This window comes from Leopardus geoffroyi, chromosome A1 (assembly GCF_018350155.1).
Source record: "Leopardus geoffroyi isolate Oge1 chromosome A1, O.geoffroyi_Oge1_pat1.0, whole genome shotgun sequence".
Lineage (NCBI taxonomy): Eukaryota > Metazoa > Chordata > Mammalia > Carnivora > Felidae > Leopardus > Leopardus geoffroyi.
This window is the reverse complement of record NC_059326.1, coordinates 206,874,312-206,894,925: the sequence shown is the minus strand read 5'-3', so window position 1 is coordinate 206,894,925 and position 20,614 is coordinate 206,874,312. Positions and strand designations below refer to the sequence as shown.

General features: G+C 37.1%; 1 long non-coding RNA gene across 1 annotated transcript in view; it reads left to right on the top strand.

Annotated features, from left to right (window-relative positions):
- Positions 1 to 1,629: 1,629 nt before the first annotated feature.
- The window catches only part of LOC123577401, a 31,241-nt gene continuing 12,256 nt past the window's right edge, over positions 1,630 to 20,614 (top strand). Inside the window, exons 1-2 of the long non-coding RNA XR_006701827.1 lie at positions 1,630 to 1,672; positions 15,364 to 15,391. This is a non-coding gene — a long non-coding RNA (uncharacterized LOC123577401). The remainder of the gene's footprint in view (positions 1,673 to 15,363; positions 15,392 to 20,614) is intronic.

The window sequence follows — 20,614 nt, the reverse complement described above, 5'->3', positions numbered from 1 at the left end:
AGATGGGTGAAGGGAAGTGAGAGATATAGGCTTCCAGTTACGGAATGAATAGGTCATGGGGGTAAAAAGGTATAGCACAGCAATATAGTCAATGGTATTATTATAAAGACGTACAGTGACAGATGGGAGATACACTGTACAGAGATGGTGAGCAAGGAATAATGTATAGACTTGTCCAATCACTACGTCGTACACTTAAAACTAATGTAACATTATTTGTCAACTATACTTCGATTTAAAAAAGAAAGATGAGGGGTGCATGGGTGACTTAGTTGGTAAGTGTCCAACTCTTGATTTCAGTTCACGTCATGATCTCATGATTCATGGGATCAAGCCCACAACAGCACTGACAGCACACAGCCTGCTTGGGATTCTCTCTCTCCCTCTCTGTCTGCCTCTTCCCTGCTCGCTCTTTCTCTCTCTCTCTCTCTCTCTCTCTCTCTCAAAATAAATAATAAATAACATTAAACAAAGAAGATAAATAAATGAATAAATGAAGAGGGTGTGGTTGGCCAGACTGAAGGACCCAGGCCACATGCTTGAAACTCATAGCTCTCCTGCTTTTTGTCAGACTAGAAGAACCTAGAAGGGCCTTTTCTCTATAGTCTCTCCCTTGGCCTCTCTCCCTTGTCTACTTCTTATCCATGGTCACAGCTGGGTAAGGAAGAGACTCCACTTAATCTAACACTTTCTCCCTTCTTACAGGACTCAACAAAGACCATCTGACTATTCAAACATAATTTCTGGAGTTGCTAATTTTAACATACTCTCTGGAGAATTCCAGATCGGGGAGGCAGAAAATTATCCCTTTTACAATTCCCCATGAGTTCCTTCCCCTAAAAAGTTGCTCAATTCCTAAACTAATGGATTGTTACTGATTGGGAAAGAATAAGGACTTACTAAGAAAACCCACTGAACACCCAACTACACTTAATTCTGATCTCTACTTTATCCATCCCCATTTCTCTCTCCTTTAGATAAGTAAAGGGAAAGACTTATTTCTTTAAAAAGACTGAATTTGAGGGATGATGGGGGTTTACATTATATTCCAATCTTCTATATTCATCACACAATTTATTATAACCATATTAATGTAATCATTGCTTTTTTGAAACATTGAAATCAAATTAAAAAAAAGTTTCCATATATCCATAAATGATGCCAATAATTTTGATCCAAAGTTTGGTTAAATAACCTGGTATTCCATTTGAAGTTTTCCCCCAACACAGTTTGAGGAATCTTTTTGGATGAAAGCTACCCAAAGTCCTAACAGTCATCTGAAATTTTCTCAGGGTCCTTTGCTACATCTAAATTACTACTGCTAGTTTTATTTAAGCTGCATGTGCTTAGAAACATTATTGGAAAATAAAATTATTTACAGGGCTGTGCAGCCAGTGTTTGGTTTGGTTTTAAAATAATTTGCAGTCTATAGTTGATACACACACACACACACACACACACACACAACAAATACACATCTAAATCCCTATAAAATCTAATCAGAGTCCATTGTTATATGAGCAGAGAATGATAGAAAAAAACAAACAGAAACTTGATAAGTGGAAAATACCCTAAAAATCCTTATAAAAAATGACTCAGCCTCTCCCAGAATGAGTCTTTCAGACAAACTCTTCATCCAGTAACAGACCTGGAGTCATATCAAGGGACACTGGTAAGAAAACACTATCTTTTTTTTTTTTTTTTTTTTTCAGTGAAACTAAAATCCATCAAAGGATCATTTGGCAATCCATGGGATTATTTAAAAATAACAAATACCAAAAGAATTATTTATAGTCTTTGTTATATTAATGATTTAAAATATATGTGGTAATACCAAAATACCAGACTCAAATGTGGTACTGCCACATTTGTTTTTCTCAAGGTTAGTTTTGTGAAAACAGAGTCTGGATCATGCATGACAGTAGCAAAAAGGACAGAAATAGGTAGAGAATTTTCTGCTTAAGTCAAATGTATGTAAGTATTAAAAATCAAGAATTCATAGTGTTGGGGGTAGTTCTGAGCCCCTTTGAGAATCTGAATCTTTTCCTGGAAAAGAAAAAGGGATATATGCAGCACAATTGCACAACATAATTCTAAGGGCGATGGACTCCTGAAGTTTTAACTTATGAAATGCTAAGAACCCCCAATGTCAAATTAAAATCTTGATTGGGGGAAAAAAACAGAGATTAAGTAAGCATTTAGATAACATTTTGTAACAGCATTTGCAAAATGTGAACTCCATCAGCCCAGAACCAATCAAGGGCTTGGCAGCTCCTCTTCTGTACTAGGATTCCAAAAGAGCTACAGGATTTCATGATTCAATGGTCCCTGCAAGATGAAGAGAGCGGCCTGTATTGCTGGTAAGGGTCAAAGGAATGTGATACTTTTCAGGCGGCCAGAAATCAGCTGACTTGGAGGTTGTGTGTAGGTACTGGAAATCGGCCACCAAGCAGTGACAGGAGGGTGATGGTCATTTCCACCTCCCACCCTCATCCATGTCTGTCAGAAGCTGAAAAATAGGTGGCTATAGTTGATTTCTTTGGACCCGAATAGATGTGGGGCTGGATGTTTCCAGTTCCATCTTTGAGAAAGAAGATGGAGGTAAAATCCCCACACTGGGAAAGAGAAATGGTGTGATATTGAGTCTTCATTCTAAATACTCTTCTTCCACTGTGATATTTGGGGAGAATTTTGTCCTCTGGTATAGTGGGTAGAAATGAAAGAACCCAACGTCACATCTCCAACAAGTGAGAGACAAGACCAGATATTTCACATGAGGAAGAACCAACAGCCAGTAGTAATACTGCCCAGAGTGGGTCTGGCCTTAGCACATAATGGGACATGGTAATAATGTAGCTCCTAGCAGTGCAGCAGGCATCAAGAATGAACAGGCACTCCTTTAATTCCTCGGATAGTGCATGCAAAAAGTGCATGCTTTCCAAACATCCCTGGAAGGAATGGAGGGAAGGAAAGAGTTAGAAAGAAAGAGGGAGAAATTACGAAGTAATGGAGTAAAATACACAGGGAATGAAGTCAGAGGGTGTATTAGTCTGCTAAGGCTGCCACAACAAAATAGACTGGGTGGCTTAAATAACAGAAATTTATTTTCTCATAATTCTGAAGGCTAGAAGTTCAAGATCAAGGTGTCACAGGCTTGGTTTCTTCTGAGGCCTCTCTCCTTGGCTTCACTTCTTGCTGTGTCCTCACATGGTCTTTCCTGTGTGTATGCATGTCCCTAGTGTCTCTGTGTGTCTACATTTCCACTTCTTATAAGTGAACCAGGCATAGTGGATTAAAGCACACACTTCAATCTCATTTTAACTTAATTATCTCTATAAAGACCCTATCTCCAAATACAGTCATATTCTGAAGTATTGGGTGTTAGGGCTTCAACATACAAATTGGGGAAGGACACAATTCATACTGAAACGTAGGGGAACACCAGTTTGCTGCACTATATAGCCCCAGCTCTTCTCCCCATTATACCCAGAATCTTGACTAGAATAACAAGATTCTCTGAGATAAGGCACAGCCAGGGTGCCAGGCCCTCAGGTGGCATGAACAATGATGGCATAAACTCTCTTCAGCTCTCCCTACAGGACACCATACTGACTCAGTAGGCAGAATCACAACTACCAGGAGTGACCATGGATAACCACAGAGACAAGGGCAGAGAACCAATCTCAGAAGTTGCCTAAGATTTTCTTCTAATATAAGAGGCCCTCTGTGGAAGGACCTAATGGTTTATTGATGGCTGACAATCTCAGTGTCTCTGGTAGTGTCCTTATTCCCAAACCAGAGAAGCAGACAAAATGAAAGAAACTTAATTAATCTCAGTTTGCAGATAACTGAAGGAACTTGTCAAGACCATGATAATGTGATGGCCTAAATACAATGGGGAACAAGCAAAGCATCTGACACTACTTGCTGGTTGGAGCTTGATTAATGCCATACTAAAGGCAATGGGAATATTAGACCCTTAAAAAAAATCTTGCCCTTCTCCCAGGGTTTTTATAGAATATTTGTTTTCATTATGCTAATCTAAGTGACTTTTATAGGAAGACATCTAGTAGGAAATCCCCTATCTTGTTGAGGACTTCAAGGCTTCCTATTTTCGGTTACGCTCTGGCACAGCATACAGTGGATCAGAGTCATGAGATCCAAAGATGATCCCCACACTGACGGTGTGTGTGGCTGCTGCCAGTCACTTAACCTTTCCAAGCTTTCATTTCCACATCCATAATTGAGGGCATTTAATAATCATATTGGTTCTGGAGATGCCGTGCCTTTAATGCAAACATAAAAATCTCCCCAAATGAAGTGACATTAGCACAGAATTTAGTGGTTCCCCCTCCCACCTACTCTCCTGTAAAGTATTTAACTTCCCTGTGGAATCTTTGATTCTTAGGGGCTATTTAATATAGAACTTGTTTTAAAACTTTCCCACCTCGTTATTTGAAAGATTCATTAAGTTCCTATGACTAAAGTGTTACTTCTACCTTAGAAGTTTCAGACTAAAAACAAGAAATCTTGTTCATTATAGTCTGCCAGAGACTATAGGAGATAGAATCAGCAGAACCTAACAAGAAGGTTCTATTCTGCTACCCCTACTTCTTTCCTAGTTTTCCTCCAAAATTTACAAGGGTCTGTTTTACTAAGACAGTTATAGTAGTGATAATAAACATCATCACCATCATCACCATCATCACCATCACCATCATCATCATCATCATCATCATCATCACAGTTCTGGAACTCTACTGGTCTTCTGATTCTTGTAATGCTATACTTTCCTGGTTGAAATTATAGTGCCATTGAAAAGTTTTTTTTAAAAAAATCTAATTTTCATAATCAATATCCAAAATATCAATAATAGAATAAGGGAAAAAAAATCATTTCATTAGTTATAAAAAGAGTTTGATAAAATTTTGCACATATTTATGATTTTAAGAACTGAACTACTAGCAAACTAAAAATAGAGGAGACCTTTATTAATTTGGTACAGAATATTGTAAAAGAACCTGCAGCTAACATCCTAATTAATGGTAAAATATTTAATGCTTTTCTTCTAAAATTGGGGAGCTCATAACAATGTGCAAAAACCTCCAAATGTTCATAATTAGTGCAAAAAAAACAAAAAAAAGATAAATTAAAAGGAATATAAATAATGGAGAGTAAGAAATAAAACTGTCAAAATCTAAAAATAACATGGTTGTATATGTAGAAAATCCAAAGAGTATACAGTAAATCATTATAATTAAAAATTAAAACTTTGATGGTTGGTGGATACAAATTAAATCAACTATAATTCTATGTACCAACAACAAACAGAAAATAAGAATTTAAAAATTTCCTGTAAAATAGTATGAAAATACAATGTACCTAGGAATAAACTAACAAAATATGTATAAAATCATGACATAATACAAAGTATGTGAGTGTCAAATCAAAATCAGACAAATCAGAACTCTAGCTCTTTAGTAAGCTTTACTAATGCTGCCAACCATACAGGCAATCAAGAGGCACCAGCAAAGCTAGAAAAAGATCTGAAACATCCTATGTAGCCCTTAGTCCTTCCTTCCTGCCTCAGACAGGAACTCTCTGGTCCTGAATAATAGATGAGGTCTCTAATGAGACATGTAAGTCACTTCATACACTGGGGAAATTTTAAGTTACGAAACATCTCATTTTATAACCCAGAGAGTTTTATAGCTTATGTGACATTCTCCAAGGAGCTACATCTCATAAAACCATAAATTGCAGTCTTGTTTACAATAGGCAATCCTAAACTAGGGACATCCCCCTCAAATCATTCCACAGATAAGGACTCTTAGCAACTGATGTTATTCTATTTGTCTGGAGGTGTACTTATTATAAGGAGAATAGAACAGGTCAGTAATCGGAGGGAAATAAATAAATCATAGGTCACTGCTTTAAGTCCTTCCTTCCCAGATTTCTAGGCAGAAAACCATAAAATAATGAGACATTAATAGCAAATAAACAGATACATTATTTTCATGGATGAAATAACTTAAAATTGAAAGATACCAGTTGTTTTCATTGGATTTATAGATTTGTTGCAATGTTAATCAAGTTTCCAACAGTTTTTTCCTGAAAAATTTAACAAGCTGATTCTAAAATGTATACGGAAATGCAATAGCCCAGAATAATCTTGAAGAAGAAAAAGATGGGTGGCTTGCTCTACCAAATATTGATGTAATGATAAAGCCACAGTAATTAAGACTGTGTGTTATTAGCCGAAGACAGGCAATAGTATTAGGAAACAAAATACAATGCCCAGAAATAGGAGTCACACATTATTTAACACTTGATTTGTAATGAACACACTTGCAGAGTATTGGAGAAAAGATCATCTTTTCAATGACTATTGGGTGAATTGGATACCCATATGGAAAAAAAATAAATTTTGATCCCTTTCTAATATCATACACAAAAATCAGTTCCAGGTGGAATAAATATGGAAAGTTCTAAATGTGAAAGATAAAACAATAGAGGCTCTAAAAATTTTTGTATGAAATATATTTGTGACTTTGGAATAGGCAAATATTTCTTAAATAGATAACTCTGTTCTTAAAGGAGATGATTGGTACTATAACACTAAATTTTAGAACTGCTATCCTGGAAAGATGGCATAAAGAGAGTAAAAAGGAAAGTCGCAGAATCGGAAATGGTATTTCAATTTAATAACTGACAAAGAGCTCGTCTCCAGAATATATAAAGAACTACTTCAAGTTAATAAGAAAAAATCACCATTAAGAAAAATGAGGAAAAGATTTCAGTGGGCCCTTCAAAAATTAGAAAATCCAAATAGGCAATAAACACACAAAAAGAAACTCAAAAAATGCAAATTATAGCCACTTTTAGATACCAATGCATACCTTCCTGAATGGCTAAAAACAAAGACTATCAATATCAAATTTGGGCAATGATATGGAGCTAAAAGAATGTGCTTACACAGCAGATGGAAGTGTAAATTGGTAAAATCATTGTGAAAAATTGTATATAAGTTTCAGATATAAATTTTTAAAAATCAATAAATGCAGAAAATATTTTGTAATATTACACCTTCAAGATTTTAGGGGAAGAAATGTGTCATTTGGTTTTGGTGTTCAACAGAAAGCAAAATATAAGATTCATCATATTAATATAAACTGCATGGTTACATTTTAATGGTACATTTTGTATCTTAGACCAAAATGCTGAGTTCCTGCATTTTTCACATATTTGTTTAATTTCTAATTTTTGAGAAGGCCCAAAGCAAGCCTAACATCTCTTTTGCATGACAGCCCCTTAAAACAAGAAGGCACTTTCATGTTCCCCTGAGTCTTCTTTTCCCTGTTGTTTCTCCACCAATCATTGCCTTCCTGTGAACACAGTCTAATTTGGTTCATATCTCTTAAAGTGCTGGGGTCCAGAATTGAAACATCCCTGAATGTTGGTTTGACAAAGCAAACTAGAATGAGACAAACATTTCTATTTTATTAGATACTTTATTTTCAGTAATGATAAAATCTATTAACTGTTGGATAGTCACTTAAGACTACACTTTTAAACATACACGGCTTCCTAGGAACTGAAATCTTTAAGTCTTTTCTATACATATTGTTACAAAGCCACCACTCCTCTGTACATGTTAACTCATGGCAGAAATTTATATTTATTGATTTCCAAATGCATTTTGGGGGAGGAGCCAAGATGGTGGTACAGCATGGAAGTTTTCTTTGCATCTTGTGTCAATGAAATACAGCCAGATCAACACTAAACCATTCTACACACCTAGAAAACTGATTTGAGGATTAATACGACAATCTGCACAACCTGAACCACAGAACTCAGCAGGTACATGGCAGCATGGAGAGGTGAACTGAGGGAGAGATAAGCCACGGAGGTCAGAGAGCTGTTTTTGCTTGCAGAGAGAGGACGGAGATGGGGGGAGAATATGGGAAAAGCACCCCCTCCAAAACCAGCTGGAGAGAAAGTGGAAAAGTGGAAACAGCTGCAGGGACTGAACTAAAAAGGGAGAAAGGAGAAAGGAGAGGGTTTAAACTCCATTAAGACTCTATAAACAGAGGGAGTGCAGAGTCTGAAACTCTGCAGCTCAATACCTGGCAGTGCTCTGATGGGAAGTGCAAATCCCCAGGAGCAGAGTGGGGTCTGAGAGGTTCTTAAGTCACATGGGGAGGGGCGATTCCCCTGCTGGAAGGACATTTAGTAGAAGCTGTGTGGCCAACCAGTCCCAGCAGACCCCAGAGAACAACCACATTCACTGGTGCTGGAACAAGGTCATTAAGGGTGAAGCCTGGTGCCAAATGTGTGTTGTGCTTTTCCATAATCCCTGAAACACTGCTGCTACAGGATCGCATGAACTTTTTCTGGGGAGGGCTGGCACCCAGCCAAAGTCTCTGGGCATCAGCAGCAGCACAATCCTGCAAATGTTCCTGGGTACGGCTGGCACCTGGACATTGCTCGGTGAGACCTGCCCCCAGAGGGCCTGAGCGGGTCAAAGTCCCAGTCCTTCAGAAGTGAGGGGTCAGGAAACACAACTGCATCTGAGATAAAACTCAGGAGGGATATGCCATCTAGTAACCTGACAACTTGGTCACAGACAGTGTAAAAGCAGGGAGTGGATGGAAGTCAGAGACAAAAGACAGGTGGGTGATTGCTGGTCAGGGAGAACAGAGTTCTAATACTAGACACTGGGTAGCTGGGTAATGCCATTTTCATCCCTCACATTCATGTGCATAGACACCTACAGACGGCACAACAATCCACCCCACTAAACTAAGCAGCGCCATCTACTGGAGAATGGGGACGTCACACTAAGTCCCACCCAACTGGGACAACCTCGCTCATCAGGAACACCACAAATCTCACCGCCTACTTAGTTTATGGACTATAAACTGCTTCATAGTTTGACTTCTAGGGGAAAACAATGTAATTTCAATTGTATTTCAGTCTGTTTGCTGGTCCATCTATTCAATTTCTTTTTTTTTCTTTTTGTTTCTTTTCTTTTTCTTGAATAAAGGAATAGAAAAAAATTTATTTTTATTTACAATACTTATTAAAAATATTTTTCTTTACCTTTTTCTACTATATTTTTTACTTTTTTGTAAATTTTTCAAATTCTATTTAACTTCCATCATTTCATTTTATTCTATTTCAGGGTATTCATTTTTTTTCCAAATTTTCCAACGTTTTCCTTTGTTTTTTCTTTTTTCCCTTTTTTTTCCTAATCTATCAAGCTCATTTCAACACCCAGACCAAAATACATCTAGTATCTAACAACATTTATTTGATTTTGTGTGTGTATGTTATTTTTAATTTTTTAATTAAAAATTTTTTTTACCTTACTAATTCCTTTTCTTCCTTCAAATGGCAAAATGAAGGAATTCACCCCAAAAGAAAGAGCAGGGAAAAACGACACCCAGGGACTTAATCAACACAAAAACATGCAAGATGTCTGAACCAGAATTTAGAATCACAATAATAAGAATACTAAGTGGGGTCTAAAATAGATTAGAATCCCTTTCTGTGGAGATAAAGAAAAGTAAAAGCTAGTCAGGATGAAATAAAAAATGCTATAACTGCGCTGCAATCTCTAATGGATGCCATGGCAGCAAGAATGGATGAGGCAGAGCAGCAAGTCAGCGATATAGAGGACAAACTTACGGAGAATAATGAAGCAGAAAAAAAGAGGGAGACTAAGGCAAAAGAGCACGATTTAAGAATTAGAGATGCCAGTGACTCATTAAAAAGGAACAACATCAGAATCATAGGGGTCCCAGAAGATGAAGAGAGAGAAAAAGGGGTAGAAGGGTTATGTGAGCAAATCACAGCAGAAAACTTTCCTAACCTGGGGAAAGACACAGACATCAAAATCCAGGAAGCACAGAGGACCCCCATTCCATTCAACAAAAACCAACCATCAACAAGGCATATCACAGTCAAATTCACAAAATACTCAGGCAAGGAGAGAATCATGAAAGCAGCAAGGGGGAAAAAGTTCTTAACCTACAAGGGAAGACAGATCAGGTTTGCAGCAGACCTATCCACAGAAACTTGGCAGGCCAGAAAGGAGTGGCAGGATACATTCAATGTGCTGAATCAGAAAAATATGCAGCCAAGAATTCTTTATCCTGCAAGGCTGCCATTCAAAATAGGAGAGAGAAAATTTTCCCAGACAACAAAAATTAAAGGAGTTTGTGACCACTAAACGAGCCCTGCAAGAAATTTTAAGGAGGACTCTCTGAGGGGAGAAAAGATGATTAAAAAAGACCAAAAGCAACAAAGACTAGAAAGAACCAGAGAACACCACCAGAAACTCCAACTCTACAAGCCTGATAATGGCAATAAACTCATCTTTCAGTATGCACTCTAAATGTCAATGGACTAAATGCTCCAATCAAAAGACACAGGGTAACAGAATGGATAAGAAAACAAGATTCATCTATGTGCTGCTTACAAGAGACCCACTTTAGACTTAAAGACACCTTCAGATTGAAAGTAAGGGGATGGGGGACCATCTATAATGCTAATGGCCATCAAAAAAAAGCCAGAGTAGCCATACTTATATCAGACAATCTAGACTTGAAAATAAAGACTGTATCAAGAGAAGAAGAAGGGCATTATATCATAATTAAGGGGTCTATCCACCAAGAAGAACTAACAACTGTAAATATTTATACTTCAAATGTGGAACCACCCAAATATATAAATCAATTAATCACAAACCTAAGGAATCTCATTGATAATAATACCATAATAGTAGGGGACTTCAACACCCCACTTACAGCAATGTACAGATCATCTAAACAGAAAATCAAGAAGGAAACAATGGCTTTGAATGACACACTGGGCCAGATGGACCTAACAGTTATATTCAGAACACTTTATCCTAAAGCAGCGGAATATACATTCTTCTCCAGTGCACATGGAATGTTCTCCAGAATAGATCATACCGGGACATAAATCATCCCTCAGCAAGTACAAAAAGATTGAGATCATACCATGCACACTTTCAGACCACAATGCTATGAAACTCAAAATCAACCATGAGAAAAAATTTGGAAAGATAACAAATATTTGGAGAGTAAAGAACATCATACTAAAAAATGAATGGGCTAACCAAGGAGTTAAAGAGGAAATTAAAAAATACACATAAGCCAATGAAAATGATAACACCACAGCCCAATACCTCTGGGCCTCAGCAAAAGCAGTCATAAGAAAGAAATGTATAGCAATCCAGGCCTTCCTGAAGAAGGAAGAAAGGTCTCAGATACACAAACTAACCTTACACCTTAAAGACCTGGAAAAAGAACAGCAAATAAAGCCAAAAACCAGCAGAAGACAGGAAATAATAAAGACTAGAGCAGAAATCAATGCTATTGAAACCAAAAAAACACAGTACTATAGATCAATGAAACCAGAAGCTGGTTTTTTGAAAGAATTAACAAAAATGATGAACTACTAGCCAGTGTGATCAAAAACAAAAAGGAAAGGACCCAAATAAATCAAGAATGAAAGAGGAGAGATCACAAACAACACAGCAGAAATAAAAACAATAATAAGAATATTATGAGCAATTATGCGCCAATACAATGGGCAATCTGGAAAAATGGACAAATTCCTAGAAACATATACACTACCAAAACTGAAACAGGAAGAAACAGAAAATTTGCACAGACCCATACCAGTAAGGAAGTCGAATTAGTAATCAAAAATCTGCCAACAAACAGGAGTCCAGGGCCAGACAGCTTTCCAGGGGAATTCTACTAAACATTTAAGGAAGTGTTGACACCTATTCTCTTGAAACTGCTCCAAAAAATAGAAATGGAAGGAAAACTTCCAAACTCTTTCTATGAAACCAGGATTACCTTGATTCCAAAACCAGACAAAGACCCCACTAAAAAGGAGAACTATAGACCAATTTCCCTGAGGAACATGGATGCAAAAATCCTCAACAAGGTATTAGCCAACCAGATCCAACAACACATTAAAAAAATTATTCACCATGACCAACTGGGATTTATATCTGGGATGCAGAGTTGGTTCAATATCCACAAAACAATCAATGTGATTCATCACATCAAAATAAAGGACAAGAACCACATGGTCCTCTCAATAGATGCAGAGAAAACACTTGACAAAATACAGCATCCTTTCTTGATAAAAACCCTCAAGAAAGTAGGGATAGAAGGAGCATACCTCGAGATCATAAAAGCAGTATATGAAAGACCCAATGCTAATATCATCCTCAATGGGGAAAAACTGAGAGCTGTCCCCCTAAAATCAGGAACAAGACAGGGATGTCCACTCTCACCACTGTTATTCAACATAGTATAGTATTGGAAGTCTTAGCCTCTGCAATCAGACAACACAAAGAAATAAAAGGCATCCAAATTGGTCAGGAGGAGGTCAAATGTTCACTCTTCATAGATGACATGATACTCTATATGGAAAACCCAAAAGATTCCACAAAAAAACTGCTAGAATTGATTCATGAATTCATCAAAGTTGCAGGATATAAAATCAATGCACAGAAATCAGTTGCATTCCTATTCACCAACAATGAATCGATAGAAAGAGAAATCAAGGAATCTATCCCATTTATAATTGCATCGAAAACCATAAAATATCTGGGAATAAATCTAACCAAAAGAGGTGAAAAACCTATACACTGAAAACTACAGAAACTTATGAAAGAAATTCAAGAAGACACAAACAAATGGAAAAAGATTCCATGCTCCTGGATAGGAAGAACAAATATTGTTAAAATGTCAATACTACCCAAAAGCAATCTACATATTCAATGCAATCCCTATCAAAATAACACCAGCATGCTTCACAGAACTAGAGCAAACAATCCTAAAATTTGTATGGAACCAGAAAAGACCCTGTATAGCCAAATCAATCTTGAAAAAGAAAACCACGGCAGGAGGCATCACAATCCCGGACTTCAAGCTGTATTCCAAAGTGTAATCAAGACAGTATGGTACTGACACAAGAACAGACACTCAGATCAATTAATGGAACAGAAAAGAGAACCCAGAAATGGGCCCACAAACATATGGCCAACTCGTCTTTGACAAAGCAGGAAAGAATATCCAATGAAATAAAGACAGTTTCTTCAGCAGGTGGTGCTGGGAAAACTGGACAGCGACATGCAGAAGAATGAACCTGGACCACTTTCTGACACCATACACAAAAATAAACTCAAAATGGATGAAAGACCTCAATGTAAGACAGGAAGCCATCAAAATCCTCGAGGAGAAAGCAGGCAAAAACCTCTTTTGACCTTGGCCACGGCAACTTCTTACTCAACACGTCTCCGGAGGCAAGGGAAACAAAAGCAAAAATGAAGTACTGGGACCTCATCAAAATAGAGAGCTTTTCTGCACAGTGAAGAAAACAATCAGCAAAACTAAAAGGAAACCAACAAAATGGGAGAAGATATTTGCAAATGACATATCAGGTAAAGGGTTAATATCCAAAATCTATAAAGAACTCCTCAAACTCAATGCCCAAAAAAACAAATAATCCAGTGAAGAAATGGGCAAAAGACATGAATAGACACTTCCCCAAAGAAGACATCCAGATGGCCAACAGACACATGAAAGAATGCTCAACATCACTCATCATCAGGGAAATAAAAATCAAACCACAATGCGATACCACCTCACACCTGTCAGAATGGCTAACATTAACAACTAAGGCAACAACAAATGTTGGCGAGGATGCGGAGAAAGAGGATCTCTTTTGCATTGTTGGTGGGAATGCAAACTGGTGCAGCCACTCTGGAAACAGTATGAAGTTCCTCAAAAAATTAAAAATAGAGCTACCCTACGACCCAGCAACTGCACTACTAGGTATTATCCAAGGGATACAGGCATGCTGTTTGGAAGGGGGACATGCACCCCAATGTTTATAGCAGCACTATCAACAAGAGTCAAAGTATGGAAAGAGCCCATATGTCCATCAACAGATAAATGGATAAATAAGATGTGGTGTACACACACAGACACACACACACACACACACACACGCACACACACACAATGGAGTATTACTAGGCAATCAAAAAGAATGAAATCTTGCCATTTGCAACTATGTGTGTGGAACTAGAGGGTATCATTCTAAGCAAAATTAGTCACTCAGAGAAGACAAATATCACATGACTTCATTTATATGAGGACTTTAAAGTACTCATTTTGTACTGTTTTGTACAAAACAGATGAACATAAGGGAAGTGAAACAAAAATAATATAAAAATGAGAGGGGGACAAAACATAAGAGACTCTTAAATATGGAGAACAAACAGAGGGTTACTGGAGGGGTTGTGGGAGGGGAGAAAGGGCTAAATGGGTAAGGGGCATTAAGGATTCTTTGTAAATTAAAAAAAAATTTTTTTAATTTTTAAATGCATTTTGTTAAATTCAGCACAATATTCCAATCTCCCTTTGGGATTCTATTTTTGGCATTCATCGGTGTCCAATGATGAAGAAAAGAATAAATATGTGGTATATGTAAATAACATTGGAATACTATTCGGCCATAAAAATAAATACTTGTCATTTGTGACAACATAGGTGGATCCTGAGAGCATCATGTTAAGTGAAATAAGTCAGACAGAGAAAGATAAACACTCTATGATCTCTCTTATATGTGAAATCAAAAAACAAAACAAATAAGCAAAACCAAGATCATGGATTCAGAGAACAGACTGGTGACTGAGGAAGGATGGGGATGAGGGGGAGGGCAAAATGGGTGAAAGCGTCAAAAGATACAAACTCCCAGCTATAAAATAAACAAGTCATGGGGATGTAATATGCATCATGTTGACTATAGTGAATAATGCTATATTGCTTATTTAAAAACTGCTAAGAGAGTAGATCCCAAAAGTTTTCACAAGAAAAAAAAAAGGAAAAAATATTGTAACTATTTATGATAATAGATGTTAACTAGACTTATTTTGATGAACATTTTGCAGTGTGAACAAATATAGAATCATGTTGTACACCTGAAACCAATATAAGGGTATATGTCAATTATCCCTTGATTTAAAAAGATTTTTTAAAAAGAAAGTATTTATCAACTAAGTGGAAAAAAACAGTATAGCATGATCTCTGTGTGTGTATGTGTGTGTGTGTGTAGATATAAATAGAAATAATCATAGACATAGACATTGACATTTACTATAAAGTTATATGACAAGTTTTGGCTTGTCATTTTGAGGTGGTAGGATTATGTATTTTATTTTCTTGTACTTGATTTTGGTATTCTTTTTATAATATATACCTAGTAAGACAGAATTCTCAAAATTAATGTCATCTTCTATACTTACAGGTGGAGAAGTCAAGTCACATTGGAACAGGTTAGTCCCAGCTAATACTTAGGTTTTCAAATGCTTGAAATGGATGTTAAAATGAACAGAAGTTTGTTCCAGGCAATAGAATACCATCAGGAAAGAATATAGATTTGTGGAGATTAAATAGAAAGCATATTGTGACTTGATCATCAATGATTTTGAACACCATACCAAAGAGTTTATTACACAGGCAATTTATTCTGGAGATATTAGTAAAAAATAAATGGTTTTCAGGAGGAAAGTAGCATAATCTTACCTATGAATTGGAAATAGACCAGTGTTAATGGTGAAAAAACAACATTTGGAAATGAGAGATTGGAAAGATAGCTGTTAAATTATTGTCCACTATAGGAATCTTTTTTAAATGTCTATTTATTTGTTTTGTGAGAGAGAGAGAGGAAGGGAGGGAGGGAGGGAGGGAGGGAGAGAGAGTCCCAAGTAGGTTCCATGCTCAGCAAGGAGCCCAACGCAGGGCTTCTCACAGGGCTCAGTCTCATGAGGGTGGGATCATGACCTGAGCCGAAATCAAAAGTAGGATGCTTAATCTACTGAGCCATCCAGGTGACCCATACCCTTCCACTATAGGAATCTTGAGCAAGATGATTGGATCTGAATAGAAGAATGTCAAGGAAATCAAGAAGGTGGATTCAAACAGTATTCCCCTCACTAGAACACTGGTATTTATGAATGAACATCTTTGACTATTCATTAGTATCAGTGTTATTACTAACATTTGTATAATTGGTGAATTAAGAAGATTGTTTTTGATCTAACAAACTTTAGAAATGTCATGTATTATGTTCCCCTGTTGAACATATGAAATGCACCCACATAGCTAAAAGACCTAAGAAGTATTGCCATAAAGAAACATGTTTCACTGCTTCCAAATTCATTTGATCCCATGAAAAGCCCATAAACATGACAGAATACTAGTATTCTCTGCATCCAATTTGGGAAATACAGCATTAGAGAAATATTGGGAAGGCAGAAACAACAAAACAGAGTATGTCATTGATTACCTAGAAAGGCAGAGAGATAAGGAAAATTTGTAAACAATATGTTTTTAGCCTCCTGACTAGAAGAACAGAGAAGAACCACCTACCTGCCAGGTGTATGAGAGCAAGGAATTATCAGTGCAGGTTTTGATTAGTTAGGTGCCAGGTGTCTGTGTACAAACATTTGAAGATACTGATGTATTAAATCTACATTTCTGCAAAGACTATTTCAAAAGCAGCATTTGAATTTCAAGTAAACTATTCACAGAACTTTGTTACTAATCAAAATGCATTGCCTAGCAGAATGTTCCAGTACAGTGACTGCATTCAGAGGGATCCAGGATGTGTTGGAGGGTAGGAATCACAGTGAAGCTGCTGCTAAATGGTTCTCATAAATGTGGAAGCTGGAAAATTAATTCCCTGCAATATTCTCTTCCTAGATACTATAATTAAAGAATCTTGACCTCGTGCCCCGTGAGTTCAGGCCCAGCATCAGGCTCTGTGTTCACACCTCAGAGCCTGGAGCCTGCTTCAAGTTCTGTGTCTCCCTCTCTTTCCCAAAAATAAACATTAAAAGAAAACAATCTTGAGTCTCTTTGCCCACTAGCATATGAAATTCTGGGAAAGACCTTTAATCTGTATTGTCATTTCCTTGAGTTTCCTGTTCTTTAGGAGCTTAATTTGTGGGGTTGTGCTAAGATAAACTCAAGAAAGTAAACAAGATGTGAACTGCTGGGGGCTGAAATTCCAGAGCATGAAAGAAATTCTCAGAAAGATCATTAACAGCAAGTAGCTGTCGATACATTTCACAACTGGAAGAGGCAGAGTAATTTACCAGCTTTTGGCATTCCCAGTCAGAAAGAGATCTGAAAGTTTATAAGAGATCCCCTGCCCTTCTGAAAGGAGGAAGTGAGAAGGCAAGGACAGTTTGTTCCACTCCACGTGTTTTGCTGACCTACTTTGTGAGCTGAAGCAATTCCAGGAATTCATCTTCGTCAATCCCACATCTGTAGAAGGGAAAGAATAGCAACCACAATGTGGATTAGCTGTCTACTCTACAGGTTTGCTGCAAATTACCAGAACAATTAACACTTGTAAGCATGGTGGCTGGAAGAGGCTTTGAGGTCAGGAGGAGGTTTAAATTCCATGACTCCTTTACCAATTAAAAAATGTGAGTTTGGATAACTGTTAGCTTTTTGGTCCTCTACTTTTCTCATGTGTAAAATAGAATAATAATTCTAAAATAATAGGAAATTGTAGAGTTAAATAAAATTTATACATATATTTAAAAATCATAAAATTATAAAAAAACAAGATAAAAATCAAAAGATGTATTGAATAAATAATTGTAGCAATTATTGCTATTATATTATCTCTTCTACATAAGTACTTTTTTTAATGTCTATTTATTTTAAGAGAGCGAGAGAGAGCACAAGCATGGGAGGGGCAGAGCGACAGAATCCCAAGCAGGCTCCATGCCATCAGCACAGAGCCCTACACAGTGCTCGAACTCACAAACCATGAGATCATGACCTGACCCAAAATCACGATTCAGATGCTTAACCATATGAGCCACCCAGGCGTCCCTCTACATAAGTACTTTTAATGAAAACATACTTGAGATTTCTCTGTTTAGAGAGACCATACATGCATACCTACATACATAGTTCCCAGTACTAAATTTTTAGACCTTTTAGTTCCAAAGCCAAATGTCTTTCCTCATGCTCCACTCAATGGTTTTTACATGTTCATCTCATAAATAATGCACTTGGCAATGTTTCTTTGTCTTCTAGGTGATGTTCAATGTTCTCTGCTTTTAGGTGATATTTTACCATTTTTATTTCCAGCCTATCCTTAGGTCATTCATCCAAACAAGAAAGATTTTTTTCTTTAAGAAGGGTATTTCTTCAGCACTTTTGTTAGATCTGAGTTTGATCCCGAGGGAAGAGTACTTTCAAAGACTCCTTTACCCCTATAAGAATAGGTATGATTAATGAAAGTTTCAACAAGACCCCTGGTGTACAGAATTTTCTTGTTAACTGAATTTTCCAGTTAACAAGGAGATAAATCAGAAACAATTTTGTTTCATTCATTCATGTTTATGGTAAATTGATATCTCTCTTATAAAAATAATTGAGTCAGTCATTACTATTTAAAGTTCTTACCTGAGTCAGGGCTATCATTTTAATACAGAAATTTTATCTCCTAGGAGTCAGGGTGACTGTAAACTCAGTAATTTTTTAGCATTGACCATGTAGATGCAAATTCTTCAAAAAATTTAAATGAATATAGACTAGTTCCAAAATAAAATGAGAAGTTGGTATTTTTTATTGAACAAATTTCTTAATATTTTATTTTACTACCATTTCCTATTTCTTTCTAAAAGTGACATAACCTGAAAAACTATTGATGAGTTGAGGCTTTATTTTAGATTGAAGTCTCTTTTCAGATCTAAAATTGCTCACAAAACAACTTTAATTTGTCAAATTGTTTTCTGTAGTCACACTAAGCAATGCATTTATTGGCTAATTCCAAGTGAAAGACTTTCCATAGTGTCTTGTATCCTTGGGAAACCACTGCCTCTGCCTTACCTCTTGCCTTCCCTAAACACCTAGCATTATATGCCAACAAAAGTGCCAGTGATAAATATTCCCACTTACTAAAAACAATAAATGGGCAAGTGAACTGGTAGGTTAGGAAGCGCAAATTTCAATCCTTCATCTAGAACCACTGATCAAAGCAGCCAAGTGGCAGCACCAGTTAGAATCTGACTAGCAGTTCCCTTTACCACTTGTAGCACCTACAGCCATATGACTTCCCCAATAACAAGCTGGAACAAAACTGTAGAAATTACTTCTGTCCATACCTATTTAGAGTCCTTTGCCTGTAACCTGCTGCAGCCTGGTCAAGACACCCCTCCCTGCATCTAGTATGTGGGGACACCTGCTTTAATAAAATGCAGAGGCATGCTACCTGTTTTCTTCATCCTTCCTGCTTCTGCACTACTTTCCATCATCCTGAAAAATGGGTTTACTTTTAAAAATATATTTTCCTAGGCACGGAATTGTCCAACATGCAAATAGATGATGATATTGGACAATACATTTTAGCTGAGAGGAAAAAAGCAAATATTTACATCCCAGGTTGAATTCCCTGGGAAGCAGGCTCTGCACTAGTTTTGCATGTCCTTAGGATCAGTTTTTGGGTAAGGGAAGGAGCAGAAGCATAAATAGGCAAAAAGAAAAGTCAAAACCACAGTAACTACCCAGAAAGAGCTTTGGCTGATGCAACAGAGAACTCTGAAGCTAGAAAGAGCATTCAGAGTTGTCCTGAGCTGGACCAAGATAATCAGAAATTCATTCTCCATCAACCATTGAACATGGGTTATCTGGGAAAGGGTATAACCTTGGGCAAGATGGCTGTGTATAATAGGTAATCTCTGAAGAGGTTGACAACTGAAGGACATCTGCTGACTGCACTCTCAACAAGCCCTTTGTTAAAGAGGGATCGATCAGGCTGTGTAAATTTGGTAACCCTTTTCAAGTTCATCAGGTCATGATACTATGGGATCACTGCCAATGCTGGCCATGTTATCTGCATGATAGAATTAAATGTGCTAAAGCTCCTGAAGTACCTATCTGTGGACCATTTCATGAAGTCTACTGAACTAGAAACTAGCAGTCCTCAAAAAGCACGTTTTTAATGTACCCTCCAGGCCTCCTGGGGCATCCTTGAGGAAGTCTGCAGGAGTACACTGAATTAAACTGGACATATCAGACCATTCTCCACAATCCCATTATTAATAGCCCACAAATAGGACAGGGCACCACCGTTCATAATAGTGATTGTAAAAATAGCAGACTCAGGTCAGAAATCTGAAATGTTACTAATCTTGTTCAAAATATACAATTAGTCAAAAATAATTCTCATAAACAAAATAAAGTTAATGCTATTTCAGTAGTTTGCTTTACTTCATAAACTTTTAAGAGCCAGAGTGATACCATGCAGCTGCTGCATAGCCTTTATAAAGAACAGAGTCTCCTTAGCTGCTGTGAATAATGTGCATATCCCAATTCTGAAGAGAGAAAGCACATGGTCACAAAAAAGTATTAACCATATTATTTATGTGAACCCCTACTTAACCTTACAGCTCAAAACATTTAATAATGAAGCCATCCTAGTCATTTTAAGTCAGAGGCTTCGATGATTAAGAAGGGACATGCATGTCACCAGC